Source organism: Callithrix jacchus, chromosome 2, assembly GCF_049354715.1.
Source record: "Callithrix jacchus isolate 240 chromosome 2, calJac240_pri, whole genome shotgun sequence".
NCBI classification, from domain to species: domain Eukaryota; kingdom Metazoa; phylum Chordata; class Mammalia; order Primates; family Cebidae; genus Callithrix; species Callithrix jacchus.
The window spans coordinates 125,168,550-125,186,019 of NC_133503.1; positions in this window are offsets into that span (position 1 = coordinate 125,168,550).

A 17,470-nucleotide genomic window follows, 5' to 3' on the forward strand; every position below is an offset into this window, starting at 1 on the left:
ATTCATCTTAAGGTTGATAACATCAAGACTAACACTTGTTAGATAAATTTCCAACAGTCAAATAGTTGTCAAGAAATAGGCTGGACATCAAATTTGGTTTTGTATTAATTCATTGCTCAACCTATTAATCACTGTCAGATACAGGAAGAATCAAATGCTAGGTTTAAACACACTTAATATGAGTCTGTGTTTTTTTTTAAATATGAATAAAAACAAAAACGACAACTTGCCTTTATTGAGCGCTTAAAATTACAAAGTACATTCTAAATGTATATATATATATATTTTTTTTTAATAAAATTACAAAGTACATTCTAAATGTATATATTTTAAGTAATTTACTTGTCAGAAATATTTCACAAGTTATTTGGTGTTATTATTGCCCTTTTTTAGATATTTAACTGAAACACTGAGAAGTTATCTAAACCCAAATTGGCCTAAATTTAAACGGAATTAATACAGATAAGCCAAAACTAAAAATGAGGTTTTTTGCTCAATAACCTACCCCTTTATTTATTGTTTTATGTTGGTTTTGGAAGTATAGATGCTTAATTTAATATCTAAAATTGAGTTAGATAATGCACATTGAAAATATTTTATATATGCTTACAAAATTAGTGAATTGATTATTCTTTATTACTATTTTATATAATTTTTATTATATTTTATATGGAAAAGTAATTGCTATTGGTTTACTTTTAAAATGGTATTGGTTTAAGAAACAGCCTTATAAAGAATTTTTTTCCATGTATATAATATATAATTGTATTGTAATTATATAATAATGTCTTATATATAATTATTGAAATGTAAGTGCCAATTTGTCAACATATCATTAGCTATGTGATGATATAGCTAATTTTAGGCACTGACCACATGAAAATTAAATTCATTGTTTTCTCATTCCTAAAATGAGAAGTAGCAGCAAATTCAGTATATATGTTTTATTTTATTTTACTTAAGATAAAGCAAGAATAAAAAGCTTAACACTTCATTACAAAGGATATTGATATTTATGCCTATAAAATTATCATTCAAATAATAAGGATTTTTATTCACTCGACTTCAGAAATATACAGACTTTGGAATGGCAGGCAACATGGAGAATTGCATAGACCTATTCTCCAGTGAAAGATATTTAACTGGTTAAATTAATGTTTTTAACAAAAATTGAAATCTTCACGTTTTCCTAAATGTATGCAGCAAATAAATAAATATTTACTCAAAAAAATCTACAAAAACTTAAAAGGGACAAGCATCGTATCAATTCAAACAGCCTACTCGATCCTTCTCTTTTCCATCTCAGCAAACTAGAAAAGCCAATACAAGTAGCTACAATAAAGAGCATAATACATCCTCTTCTCTCAGCTCAATGTTAATAGACATTTTATTTTCCAGAGAATTGTATTTTATGCCTATATTGCCACCTAAGTGTAGCCAAAATTTAGCAGACCCATTGTTCTACCAATTTCATGCTAATGATTGGGTGACACTACCTCAGGTATGGTTCACTGAGAATATTATTTACCCAATTGTCTTCACCATAACTTGGTTATGGGCAATGAATGGAATACAGAAAACTTACCATTATTACTTACACAAAAATTAACTTGAAATAAATCAAAGACCTACACATAATACCTAAGCCTAAAACTATTGGAAGAAAAAGTGTCATGACACTGGATTTGAGAAGGGTATCCTAATATAACATCAAAATCACAGGAAGAAAACGTATTAGACTATATCAAAATTAAAAACGTCTGTGCATCAAATAACGTAATCAAGAAAAAGAAAAGGCAACTTATGGAATGAAAGAAAATATTCACAAATACTATCTCTGATAAGAGGGTAGGGCCAGGCATAGTGGCTCTTGCCTGTAATCCCAGCACTTTGTGAGGCTGAGGTGGGTGCATCACCTGAGGTCAGGAGTTCGAGACCAGCCTGAACAACATGGTGAAACCTCATCTCTACTAAATATAAAAATTTACAAGGGCATGGTGGTGGACACCTGCAATCCCAGCTACCTGAGAGGCTGAGGTAGGAGAATCACTTGAACCTGGGAGGTGGCGGTTACAGCGAGCCAAGATCGCACCGCTGCAAACTATCCTTGGAAACAAGAGTAAAACTCTGTCTCAAAACAAACAAACAGAAAGGGTAACATTCATGGCACATAAAGCATTTCTATATCTCAATGACACAGAACGAAAATGACCTGAGATTAAAAAATGGGAAACTGATATGAACGTATATTTCTCCAAAGATAACATGCAAGTGGCCAATAAGGATACTAAAAGATGCCCAAGATTATTCATGTTAGAGGAATGTAAATCAAAACCACAATTAGATATCGCCTCACAGCCATTAGCATCCTTACTATTAAAGATACACACAGAGAGAACAAAAAATAAGGGATGGTAGAAATATAGAAACATTGAAATTCTTGTGCATTGTTGATGAGAAAGTAAAATGTATCCACATAGAAAATAATAGGGCATTTCCTCAAGAAATTAAAAATAGAACTACTATATTACTTAGCAATTCCACTTCTGAGTATATATAGAAAATAACTGAAAGCAGAATGTTGAAGGCATATTTGCACATTCATGTTTAGAGCAGCATTATTTATAATAGCAAAGAGTTGGAAAAAACTCAAGCATCCATCTATAGATGAATGAACTAAGTTCCATAATACACTAAAATATTATTCAGCCTTAAAAAGTAAAGGAAGTTTGCCCCATTTTGTGACACGGATGAAACTTGATTTCATTATGCTAAGTAAAATAAGTTAGTCTTAAAAAGACCAATAGTAAATCATTGCATTTATATAAAGTATCTAAAGTAGTCAAATTTGTAGAAACAGAAAGAAAATGTTGGTTGCCAGGGACTGGAGAGACAGAGAAATAAACAGCTGTTTAATGGATATAGAGTTTGAGTTTATATATATACATTTTATTGTACTTTAGGTTCTGGGGTACATGTGCAGATCATGCAGGATTGTTGCATAGGTACATACATAGAAACGTGGTTTGATGCCTCCAACCCCCCATCACCTATGTCTGGCATTTCTCCCAATGTTGTCCCTCCCCAACCTCCCCAATCCCCCGCTGTCCCTCTCCTAGTGCCCCAGTCCCCTCCAAGAGACCCCATGTGTGATGGTCCCTTTCCTGTGTCCATGTGTTCTCATTGTTCAACACTCACCTGTTAGTGAGAACAGGTGATGTTTGCTTTTCTGTTCTTGTATCAGTTTGCTGAAAATGATGGTTTCCAGATTCATCCATGTCCCTACGAAGGACACAGATTCATCATTTTTTATGGCTGCATAATATTGCAAGGTGTATATGTGTCACATTTTCCTTGACCAGTCTATCATAGATGGGCATTTGGGGTGGTTCCAGGTCCTTGCTAGTGTAAACAATGCCACAATGAACATATGTGTGCATGTGTCTTTATAATAGAAAAATTTATAGTCTTTTGGATATATACCCAGTAATGGGATTACTGGGTCAAATGGAATTTCTAGTGCTAGGTTCTTGAGGCATTGCCACACTGTGTTCCACAATGGTTGAACTAGTTTACACTTCCACCAACAATGTAATAGTGTTCCTATTTCTCCACATCCTCTCCAGCATCTGTTGTCTCCAGATTTTTTAATGATCGCCATTCTAACTGGCAGGAGATGATATCTCAATGTGGTTTTGATTTGCATTTCTCTAATGACCAGTGACGATGAGCATTTTTTCATATGTTTATTGGCCTCATATATGTCTTCTTTTGAAAAGTGTCTGTTTATGTTCTTCACTCACTTTTGAAGAGTTTCAGTTTTGCAAGACAAAAAAGTTCAGGAAATTGGTTTCATTATTGACAATAATGTGAATATCATGACACTACTTAGGTATACACCTAAAACATGTTGTAATGTTAAATTTTTTGTTACACTTTTTTTTTTTTACAAAACAACAACAATAATAATATGGCAGAATCTTCATGCTGGGAAATAGAAGTCATAAAAACCAAAATCTGTCACTCCCTTTCTAAATCCTTCTCAAGAAGATTCACTTAGTGGTATCATGTTTAGAAAAGCAGCTACTGTCCCTACCATCAACTTGGAGCTGTAAAGCAGAAAATATCCTAGGGTTGGGGAAAAACAAGTCATAAGAACAGAGAGATTCAATGTTTTCCCTAAAGAAAATAATTTTATATGTACCATAGTATGGAGAATTTCAAACCAAAGAGTGTTCTCAACAGCAAAAACAATTCCATTGGTAAAAGATTAAGAGATGGCTAATAAGACTAATAAAAAACATTCTGAAAACTAATAAAAAAACATACTCAAACATATTCCCAAAAGGAAACCAGAATTTAATTGGATTAGGCTGTGGAGTAATTTATGCTCTAGAGCATTTTTATAATAATAGATGAATTAGCCAGCAATTTGTGGTGACTAATGGCTAGGTGTGATGTCAATAGAGGCAAAGAGATTAATACAAAAAAAATAGAGAAAAATACTTAGGCTTTGTATTTTTTTGTGGAAATTGTGAATGGAATTGCATTCCTGATTTGGGTCTCAGCTTGAATATTATTAATGTTAGGCATTCTAGTTATTTTTGTAGATTGATTTTGTATCCAAAACTTTGCTGAAGTTATTTATCAGATCCAGGAACTTTTGGGCAGAGACTATGAGATTTTCTGATATAGAATCATGTTATCTGCAAATGGGGATAATTTGATTTCCTCTCCTTCTATTCAATTATCTTTTATTTCTTTCTCTTGCCTGATTTTTCTGGCCAGGACTTCTAGTACTATCTTGAATAGGAGTGGTGATAGAGGGCATACATGTCTTGTTCCAGTTTCAAGAGGAAATCGTACAATTTTTATTCATTCAGTATGATTTCGGCTGTGGGTTTGTCACAGATGACTCTTATTATATGCTTCTTCAATGTGTAGTTTATTAAGTGTTTAATATAAAGTCATGCTGAAATGTATTAAAAGCTTTCTCTGCATCTATTGAGATGATCATGTGGTTTTTGTTTATAGTTCTGACTGTGATGAATCATTGACAAAAACAGGCAATGGAGAAAAGACTCCCTATTTAACTAATGGTACTGGGATAACTGGCTTGGGGGACCTCAGAAGAAACCAGGAAATACCATTTTTGTCATAGACGTGGGCAAAAATTTCATGATGAAGATGCTGAAAGCAATTGCAACAAGAGCTAACACTGACAAATGGGATCTAATTAAATTAAAGAGCTTCTGCACAGCAAAAGAAGCTATAATTGAAGGAAACAGATGACCTAAATAACAGGAGAAAATTTTTGCAGTATACCCACCTGACAAAGGTCTAATATCCAGCATCCACAAGGAACTTGAATAAATGTAAAAGATAAAAACAAACAACCCTATTGAAAAATGGGCAAAGGACATGAACAGACACTTCTCAAGATAAGATATACATGCAGCCAACAAACATAGAAAAAAAAGCTCAACATCACTGATTATTATAAAAAGGCAAATCAAAACCACAGTGAGATGCCATCTCACACCAGTCAGAATGGTGAGTATTAAAAAGTCGAAAACCAACAGATGTTGGTGAGGTTGCCGAGAAAAGGATCTCATTACCAGTTATATATCCAAAGAAGTATAAATTATTCTATTATAAAAATACATGCATAGGTATTTTATTAAGGAACTATTCACAATAGCAAAATCATGGAATCCACCTAAATGCCTATGAGTGATAAACTAGATAAAGAAAATGTAGTACATATTCATCATGGTATACTATGCAGTCATAAAAAGGAATGAAGTCATGTCCTTTACCAGGACATAGATGAAGCCAGAAGCCATTATCTTCAGCAAGCTAACACAGGAAGAGAAAATCAAATGCCACATATTCTCAATTATTAGTAGGAGCTGAATGATGAGAACATCTGGCACATGGAGGGGAACAACACACACTGGGACCTGTTAGAAGGTGGGGGTTGAAAGGAAGAATAACATCAGGAAGATCAGCAAATGGATTCTGGGCTTAATACCTAAGTAGTGGAATGATCTGTGCAGCTATTTGTTATGGCACATGTTTATGTAACAAACCTGCACATCCTGCACAGGTGATCCTGAACTTGACATAAAAGTTGGAAATTTTAAAAATTACTACAAAGTCACAGTAATTAAGACTGTTATTGACATAGGAGACACATTTAGCTCGACTGAATAAAATTGAGAATTGAAAAATAAGTGCTTGCATTTATAGTGATTTGATTTGAACAACAGTGTCAGGACAAGGAAACAAGGAGAGTTTGGTCTTCTGAACAAATGGATCGACTCAATTTGCACTCAGAGAAGAGTTGGACAGCTATCTTATATGATAACAAAAGTTCATTCAAAATGATCCAAGACCTAAATGCAAGATCTAAACTATGAAACCCTTAGAATAAAACATAGGTATGTTTTTCTGACCTTGGATTTGTCAGTGGTTTCAAAAGCACTAGGAGAAACAACAATAAAAAGATATATTGGAGTTCATCAAAATTAAAATACTTTGTACTTGAAAGGACACCATCCAGAAAGTAAAAACACAACATTTATATTAGAATAAATTATCTTCAAATTACATACATGGTAAGGGACTTGTATCCGTTATACATTAAAAACCTAACAACTATAAAATAAAAGAATAGATGAAATAAAAAATGGGCAGAACATTTAATTAGATATTTTTCTGGAAATATTAAAAAATGGCCAATAATAACATGTGAAGGTACTTAACATTTTGATCCTCAAGAAAATGCAAATTCACAATGGGATAATTTTTTATTCATTCAGGCAGCTATAACAAAGTGCCATAAACTGGGTAACATAACAAAACAAAAATTAATTTTTCATTGTTCTGGAAGCTAGAAAGCCCTTGATTCGAGCATCAGCAGATTTAGTGTCTGGTGAGGGCCTGCTGCCTCATGGACACCATCTTCTCACTGTAACCTCACAGAGTGGATTAGGGAAAAGGGCTCTGGGGAGTCTCTTTCTTTCTTTCTTTCTTTCTTTCTTTCTTTCTTTCTTTCTTTCTTTCTTTCTTTCTTTCTTTCTTTCTTTCTTTCTTTTCCTTCCTTCCTTCCTTCCTTCCTTCCTTCCTTCCTTCCTTCCTTCCTTCCTTCCTTCCTCCCTCCCTCCCTCCCTCCCTCCCTCCCTCTCTCTCTCTCTCTTTCTTTCTTTCTTTTTCTTTTCTTTTCTTTTCTCCTTCTTCCAGATTTATTTCATGCATTTAAGCAAACATGTTATTTTTCTAACCCAAATAAAAGTATGCTAGCCAATTAATAGTATATTATTTTTCATTACACATATTATAGGTAGCCTTCCATGGCAATATATGACACATCAATCATATCCTTTTAAATAGGTGTACAGCATTTTATTATATGGAAGTACCAGAATTTATTTAAGCTATTTTCTATTGGTGGACATTAAGATGGTTTCCAGTTTTCTGCTTAACAAACTTTACTACTTTGAACATCCTCGTGTAAATACTGCTAATGGGGTTTCTTTCAGAAGAATAGCAGTCCCATCCGTAAAGCCTCTGCTCTCATGACCTAATCATCCCTGAAAACCCCATCTCCTAACACCATCACCTTGGGGTATGGAATTTTAACATATAAATTTAGAGGAGACACAAACATCAAGACAATAACAGATAGCATTTCACACATAATTCTATGTTTATAATAATGTAAACAGATAATAGCAAGTGTTGACAAGAATATACATATTGGGACCCTAATATGTGGTAGCTTGGATTGTAAATTGCATGATCACTTTGGAAAATACTCTAGTAGCTTTAGAAAAGGATAAACATATACTTACCATACGATCCAACACTTTTACTGCTAGATATACACCCTAGAAAATTTAAAACATATGTTCACACAAACACTTGTACAAAATTGTTTATAAGATTATTCCTAATCACCAAAATACAGATATATCCCAAATGCCCAACAAGTGATGAATAAAAAAAGTACAAAATAATACCATTTGGCAATAAAGAGGAATGGAGTATTACAGCATGATGGACCATAAAATCATCATGTTACATGAAAGAAGCCAGAAACAAAAAGTTATATATATAATAAAATTTGTATGTTTTGTCCAGAATAGACAAATCTATAAACACAAAAAGTAGATTCTGTACTATTAGGGATGGAGGTGGTGTAGAGTTGTGACAAACAGTAAAGGGTTTCTTTACTGCATAATGAAATATATCAACAGAGTATGGTGATGGTCACACAATTCTTAAAATATCCTAAAATTTTTGAGATTTTACACATTAAATAGGTGACTTAAATGATATACAATCATACAATAAGCCTCTTCCAAAAATTTTAACAAATATGTATTAAAGACCTACTATATGATATGTACTCTGTGAGTTACTAGGATTTGCCAAATGTGGATGAAGGGGAGAAAGGAAGCAAAACACACTGCCATGTGTGTACCTATGCAACTGTCTTGCATATTCTGCACATGTACCCCAAAACCTAAAAAGCAATAAAAAATTAAAAAAAAATAAGAAACACATAATCTTTTAACTGTAGAAGGTTTATGACCTAATAGACAAGCTAGGAGGAAGCTTCTTGAATAGGGCTATCACTTTCATACATTGTTATTTTTGTATCATCCAAGCTTTGATTTAGGTACTTTTCACGTTGGATACTTAATATGCATCTAGTTTTCAATTGCTTAGGTGTTTGTAAAGTCCAGTGATATGATTTAATCCATTGTAAGGATTATACTTACCTGCTTTTATTTCTGAGCATTAAAGTTTATTGAATTTTAAGACCCATTTGGAAAAAAATCTATAAACATACATTTTAACATTTAATTAGAAAATAAGTTCTTCATTGAATCAGAATTATTAGCTAAATGACTAATTTGTTTATTCAGTAAAAATTGATATAGGTAAGTTTTTTCAGGGAATCACTTTTCTTGGCAGTGGGATACCATATGTACTGAACAAATCATAGTAATAATGCTCCCCTTATGGAACTAGCATTATATTATGGAGGACAGTAATAAATAAGTCAGATAAATATGTTTAACTTTATATTGTTATTCTTGTTACTAAGAATAAAAAGATAGAAAATAGGAATCTAGGACATGGAGAAAAGGGGTTGAAAATTTTGATAAGGTAGTCAGGAAAATAAATACCTCTTTCAGAAGAAACCTATAGAAAGGAAAAAGCCTACTTTTACCTGTGTCTATTCAGAGATCTCATGTTTGTAAATATTACCCATCACTGATGTTAAGCAGACAATTGACTTACAAGAAGTGAATATATTTGAAATAAGTGAAACTCTTATCTTCTACCTGTTTCTCCTCCCTTCCCCTTTCTTTCTTCTCTTTCTCCTCCCCCTCTCTCTTTTTCTCTCTCATTATATTTTAAAACAAGTACACCAGTTCTATTAAAATATAATTCTAAATATGGTCTACCTTTGGTTTCAACCATGAATTTTAAAAAATTTATTATTACATTATTACAGCAAGTATTCACATGACTTCTTATAAAATTAATGAATAGAAATTTCAAAATTAATTGTTTTTCATAATTTTAAATCTCATACTTCATATTTTTTCATGCTCAATTGAGATCTTCTTTGTCATTTTCTTACTGTGTTAGAATCTAAAAACAGTTTACCCTCCAAGCAATTTACAACAGCATGGATGAGCAATTCCTGATCTGACAGGCTTGTTGTATATTATACCTATTTATTTGCAAAGAGGCATGAGTGGTTCATTATTCATGAAATCATAATAAAAAATATATTTATAGCATGTCACACTGTACCTCATACTGAAGCATTCACTCCCAGAAAAGCACTGTATTCTGTGTTTCTTCCTGTTAGCAGCTATGATCTAAAACAATTCTTTAAGCCACAAGGGAGAACTAAGCTCAACACTTTATATAAAAGATGTGCACTACATAAAATACAGCAACAAGAAAAAATGCCAAACTGTCAATACTCACTCAGTTTATAAGAAGGCTCATGTTTGATGCGGATGATTGCCTGGGAGATTCAGGGTTACTATTATATAGATTATGAATTAGAGTTGTGTTTGATTGAAATAAACTCTAATTTCTCAAATGAGGTAGGTGAAAATATCTATCACCCCAAAAGTTATCCATGTCCTAATACCCATAATAAGTGAGTGTTATCCAATAAAGGAAACAAGAAAATAATTATTGCCTAAATTGGAGCCAAATAATTATTTTGTAATTGTGTGCATTTAAAGGGTACAACATGATGTTTTGATATATATATGCATAGCAAAATGGGACTACAGTAGAGCTAATTAAGATATTCATCATCTAACACTGTTGCTTTCTTCTCTGCCTGGTAAGAACCCCTTAAATCTACTGTTTTCTCAAGTATTCAGTATGCCATACAATATTAAAGTAGTTCTTCAATATCTGTAGGGCTTGTTCCAGTATGTTCCCCGGCATCCCATGAATATAAAAATATTCAGGTGCTCAAGTTCCTTACTTAAAATGTAGTATTTGAAAATAACCTATATACATCCTCCCCTATCCTTTAAATAAGATGTGATTACAGGCATCTTCTTGGTAGAATTATTTATTTCCCTTTGGGTATATACACTGTAATAGGATTGTGGGGACAAATGATGATTTTATTTTTTAGGTCTTTGAGAATTCTCCAAACTATTTTCCACAATAGCTGACTAATGCAAAATCCTACCAATAGTACATAAGCATTTCCTTTTACCTGGAATCTTGCCAACATTTGTTATTTTTGAATTTTTGATAACAATCAATCTGACTTGTGTGAGACAGTATCTCATTGTGGTTTCAGTTTGCATTTCAATACCATAAATCTGGTGATTTGTGATATTGAGTATTTTTGCATATGTTTCTTGGCCACTTGTATGTCTTCTTTTGAAAGATATCTGTCCGTGTTCCTGGCTCCTTTTTAAATATTTTTTTTCTTTCTTTTTTATATTTTAAGTTTTGGGATTTATTTGCAGAATGTGCAGATTTGTTGCATATGTGTATACATGCCATGGTAGTTTGCAGCACCCATCAACCCATTATCTACATTAGGTATTTCTCTTAATGCTATCCCTCTGGTAGAACCCATCCTCCAACAGGCCCTAGTGTGTGAACTATTCGCATTCCCACCAACAGTGTAAAAGTATTCCTGTTTTTCCTCATCATCCCCAGCATCTGCTATCTCCAAACTTTTTAATGATTGCCATTCTAACTCGTGTGAGATAGTATCTCAATGTGGTTTTGATTTGCATTTCTCTAATGACCAGTGGCGATGAGCTTTTTTTGTTTCCATATGTTTTTTGGCTACATAAATGTCTCCTTTAAGAAGTGTCTGTTCATATCCTTCACCCACTTTTTGATGTTTTTTTTCTGTAAATTTGTTTAAGTTCTTTGTAAATTATGGATATTAGCCCTTTGTCAAATGAGTAGACTGCAAAAAATTTCTCTATTCTCTAGGTCCCCTGTTCACATTGATTATAGTTTCTTTTGCTGTACAGAAGCTCTTTAGTTTAGTTCCCATGTGTCTATTTTGGCTTTTGATGCCATTGCTTTTGGTGTTTTAGTCATGTAGTGTTTGCCCATGCCTATATCCTGAATAGTATTGCCTAGTTTTTTCCTAGGGTTTTTATGGTTTTAGGTCTTACATTTAAATCTTTATTCCATCTTGAATTGACTTTTGTATAAGTTGTAAAGAAAGGATCCAGTTTCAGCTTTCTGTATATTGATAGCTAATTTTTCCAACAAACGTTTATTAAATAGGGACTCCTTTCACTATTGCTTGTTTTTGTCAGGTTTGTCAAAGATTAGACAGCTGTAGGTGGCCACATTTTCTTTATCTAGGCTATCATAATGGACATGTTGATTGGTTCCAAGTCTCTGCTATTGTAAACCATGCCTCAATGAACATACGTGTGTATGTGTCTTTATAGTAGTACAATTTATAATCTTTTGAGTATATACCCAGTAATGGAATTGCTGGGTCCAGTGGTATTTCTATTTCTAGATCTTTGAGGAAATGCCACAGTGTCTACCACAATGGTTGAACTAATTTACACTTCACCAATAGTGTGAGAGTGTTCCTATTTCTCCACATCATCTCCAGCATCTGTTGTTTCCTGAGTTTTTAATCATTGCCAATCTAACTGGCATGGACAGTTTCATTATGGTTTTGATTTGCATTCCCCTAATGACAAGTGATGATGAGCTTTTCTTCATATGTTTATTGGCCACATATATATCTCCTTTTGGGAAGTGTCTGTTCATATTCTTCACATACTTTTAATTTTTTTTTTCTTGTAAATGTGTTTAAGTTCCTTGTAGATTCTGGATATTGGCCCTTTGTCATATGAATGGATTGCAAAGTTTTCACCCATTCTGTAAGTTTTCTGTTCAGTCTGATAATAGTTTCTCTTGCTGTGCAGGAGCTCTTTCATTTAATTGGATCTTATTTTTCAGTTTTGGCTTTTGTTGCCACTGGTTTTGGTGTTTTAGTCATGAAGTCTTTGCCCATGCCTATGTCCTAAGTGGTATTGCCTAGGTTTTCTTCTAGGGTTGTTATTGTTTTAGGTGTTACCTTCACTTCTTTAATTCATCTTGAGTTAATTTTTGTAAAAGGTATAAGGAAGGGGTCTAGTTTCAGTTGCCTGCATATGGTTGGCCAATTTTCCCAACACAATTTTTTGAATAGGGAATTCTTTTCTCATTGCTTTTCATCAGCTTTGTCAAACATCAGATGGTTGTAGATGTGTGGCATTTTTTCTGAGGCCTCTGTTCTGTTCCATTGCTTATTTTGGTACCAGTACCATGTAGTTTTGGTTACAGTAGCATTGTATTATAGTTTAAAGTCAAGCAATTTAATGCCCTCATCTTTGTTCTTTTTGCTTAGAATTGTCTTGGCTATATGGGTACTTTTTTGGTTCCTTATGAAATTTAAAGTATTTTTTTAAATTATGTTAAGAAAGACAATGGTAGCTTGATGGGGATAGCACTGAATATATAAACTACATTGGGCAGTATGGCCATTTTCACAGTAATGGCTCTTTATAGTCCTTAACACAGAATGCTATTCTATTTATTTGTGTCTGCTCTTATTTCCTTGAGCTATGGTTTGTAGCTCTCCTTGAAGTCTTCTTTCACATCCCTTGTAAGTTGTCTTCTGAGGTAGTTTATTCTCTTTGCAGCAATTGTGAATGAGAGTTCAGTGATGATTTGGCTCTCTTCATATCTATTACTGATGTGTAGAAATGCTTGTAATTTTTGCACATTGGTTTTGTCTCCTGAGACTCTGCTGAAGTTGCTTATCAGCTTAAGGAGATTTTAAACTGAGATGATTGGATTTTCTAAATATACAATTATGTCGTCTGCAAACAGAGAAAAATTTACTTCCTCTCTTCCTATTTGAATATGCTTTATTTCTTTCTCTTGCCTGATTGCCCTGTCCAGAACTTCCAAGACTATGTGGAATAGGAATGGTGAGAGAGGGCATTCTTACCTTGTGCCAATTTTCTAAGAGAATGATTCCAGCTTTTGCCCATTTAGTCTAATATTGGCTGTGAGTTTGTCTTTAAAAGCTATTATTTTGAGATACCTTCCATCAATATCTTGTTTATTTGGAGTCTTTAGGATAAAGTGGTGTTGAATTTTATCGAAGGATTTTTTTTCTGTATCTATTGAAATAATCATGTGGTTTTTTGTTATTGGTTCTGTTTATTTGATGGATTACATTTATTGATTTGCATATGTTGAACCAGTCTTGCATTCCAGGGATAAAGCCACCTTTACTATGGTGGATAAGCTTTTGATGTGCTGCTAGATTCAGTTTGACGGTATTTTATTGAGGATTTTCTCATCGATGTTCATCAGGAATATTGGCCTGAAATTTTCTTTTTTGGTGTGTCTCTGCCAGGTTTTGGTATCAAGATAATGCTGTCCTCATAAAATGAGTTAGGGTGGAGTCACTCTTTTCATTTCAAACTATTTCTTTGTTTGAAATAGTTTCAGAAGGAACAATACCAGCTCTTCTTTGTACTCCTGGTAGAATTTGGTTGCGATTTTGTCTGATCCTTAGCTTTTTCTTTTGTTTGGTAGACTATTAATTACTGCCTCAATTTCAAACTTGTTATTGGTCTATTTAGGGATTCGAATTCCTGGTTTAGTCTTGGGAGGGTGTATGTGTTCAGGAATTTATCCATTTCTTCTAGGTTTTCTAGTTTATTTGTGTAGAGGTGTTTATAGTATTATCTGATGGTTGTTTGTATTTTTGTGCGATTGTTACTGATATCCTTTATTATTTTGCATGTGTTTAGTTGATTCTTCTCTCTTTTCTTCTTTATTAGTCTGGCTAGTTGTCTATTTTCTTAATCTTTTAAAAAAATAGCTCCTGGATTCATTGATTTCTTTGAAGGATTTTTTTTGTCTCTCTATATCCTTCAATTTTGCTTTGATTGTAGTTATTTTTTTGTGTTCTGTTAGCTGTTGAATTTGTTTTTTCTTGCTTCTCTGATATTCCTATTTTTTTTAGCATTTTAAAAATTATTAAACTTTAAGTTCTGCAGTATATGTGTAAAACTTGCAGGTTTGTTGCATAGGTATATATGTGCCAAGGTGATTTGCTACATCCATCAACCCATCATCTATTAGGTATTTTTCCTAATGCTATTCCTGCCCTGGAACCTCCCCCCCACCTGCAAACAGGCCCTGGTGTGTGATATTCCCCTCTCTGTGTCCATATGTTCTCATTGTTCAACCTCCACTTATGAGTAAGAACATGTAGTGTTTGGTTTTCTGTTCTTGTGCTAGTTTGCTGAGAATGATGGTTTCCAACTTCATCCATGTCCCTGCAATGGACATAAACTCACCCTTTTTTATGGCTGCATAGTATTCCATGGTGTATATGTGACACATTTTCTTTATCTGGTTTATCATTGATGGGCATGTGGGTTGGTTACAGGTTTTTGCTATTGTGGATAGTGCTGCAATAACTATATGTGTTCATGTGTCTTTATAGTAGAGTGATTTATGATTCTTTGGGGAAATACTCAGTAATGGGATTGCTGAATCAAATAGTATTTCTTGTTCTAGATCCTTGAGGAATTGCCACACTGTCTCCCACAATTGTTGAACTAATTTAAACTCCCATCAACAGTGTAAAAGTGTTCCTGTTTCTCCATATCCTCTCCAGCATCTGTTGTTTCCTGACATTTTAATGATCACCATTTTACCTGGTGTGTATGGTTTTTAATTGTGATCTTCATTTGCATTTTCCTAGTGATCAGTGATAATGAGCTTTTCTTTATATGGTTGTTGGCTGTATAAATGTCTTTTTTTTTTTTTTGAGAACTGTCTGTGAATATCCTTCACCAACTTTGTGATTTTTTTTTTAAATATGTTTAAGTTAATTGTAGATTCTGGATATTAGCTCTTTATAAGATGGACAGATTTGAAACATTTTTCCGAGTCTGTCAGTTGCCTGTTCATTCTGATGATCATGTCTTTTGCTGGGAAGAATATTTTTAGTTTAATTAGATCTCATTTGTCGATTTTGGCTTTTGTTGCCATTGCTTTTGGTGTTTTAGTCATGAAGTTCTTGCCCATACCTATGTCCTAGATTAGGCCTTATGTTTAAGTGTTTATCCATCTTTGGTTAAATATTGTATGAGATGCAAGGAAGGGGTTCAGTTTCATTTTTCTGCATATGGCTAGCCAGTTTTCCCAGCATCATTTATTAAATAGGGAATCCTTTCTGCATTACTTGTTTTTGTCAGGTTTGTCAAAGACCAGATAGTTGTAGATGTGTGGTTTTATTTCTGAGGCCTCTGTTCTGTTCCATGGGTCTATATATGTGTTTTGTTACCAGTATAATGCTGTTTTGGTTACTGCAGTCTCGTAGTATGGTTTGAAGGTAGCATGATCCCTCCAGCTGCGTTTTTTTTTTTCCTTTAAGATTGTCTTGGCTTTGAAAGCTCTTTTTTTGGTTCTTTATGAAATTTAACGTGCATTTTTCTAATTCTGTGAATAAAATCAGTGATAACTTGATGGGTATAGGATTGAATGTATAAATTACATTTGGCAATATGGCCATTTTCACAATAGTGATTCTTCCTATCCATGAGCATAGAATGTTTTTCCATTTGTTTATGTCCTCTCTTATTTTCTTGAGCAGAAATTTGTAGTTCTCCTTGAAGAGGTCCTTCACATTCTTTGTAAGTTGTATTCTGAGGTGTTTTATTCTCTTTGTAGCAATTGTGAATGGGATTTACTCATGATTTGCATCTCTGTTTGTCTGTTATTGGTGTATAGGAATGTTCGTGATTTTTGTACATTGATTTTGTAACCTGAGTCTTTGTTGAATTTGCTTATCAGCTTAAGGAGATTTTGGGCTGAGACAATCAGCTTTTCTAAATATTAAATTACAGATCACTTGTAATGCAGGCCTGGTGGTGACAAAATCTCTCAGCATTTCCTTGTCTTTAAAGGATTTTATCTCTCTTTTGTTTAGGAAACTTGGTTTGGCTGGATATAAAATTTTGCATTGAAATTTATTTCCCTTAAGAATGTGGAATATTGGTCCTCATTGTCTTCTGTCTTCTAGGGTTTCTGCGGAGAGATCTGCTTTTAGTCTGACGGGCTTCCCTTTGTGGGTAACCTTTCTCTCTGGCTGCCCTTAACATTTTTTTCTTCATTTTAATATTGGTGAATCTGATGATTATGTGTCTTGTGGTTGCTCTTCTTGAGGAGTATATTTGTGTTGCTCTCTGTATTTCCTAAATTTGAATGTTGACTGGTCTTTTTATGTTGGGGAAGCTCTCCTGGATAATAACCCAAAGTGTGTTTTCCAGCTTGGTTCCACTCTCCCCATCACTTTCAGGTACACCAATCAAACATAGGTTTGGTTTTTTCACATAGTCCCATATTTCTTGGAGGCTTTGTTCATTCTTTTTTATTCTATTTTCTCTAACTGTGTTTTCTTGCTTTATTTCATTAAGTTTGTCTTCAATCTCTGATATCCTTTTTTCATCTTGATCAATTTGGCTATTGATACTTGTGCATGCTTTACAAAGTTCACATGCTTGTTCAGCTCCATCAGGTCATTTATATTCTTCTCTAAACTGGTTATTCTAGTTAGCAATTCCTCTAACCTTTTTTCAAGGTTCTTGGCTTCCTTGAATTAGGTTAGAACATGCTCCTTTAGCTTGGAGGGGTTTGTTATTACCAACCTTCTGAAGCTTGCTTCTGTCACTTTGTCAAACTCATTCTCCATCCACTTTTCTTCCCTTACTATTGAGAAGTTGTGAACCTTTGGAGGGGAAGAGGCATTTTGATTTTTGGGATTTTCAGTCTTTTTGCACTGTTTTTTCTTCATCTTCATGAAGTTATCTAGCTTTGCTCTTTCATGTTGGTGACCTTCAACGGG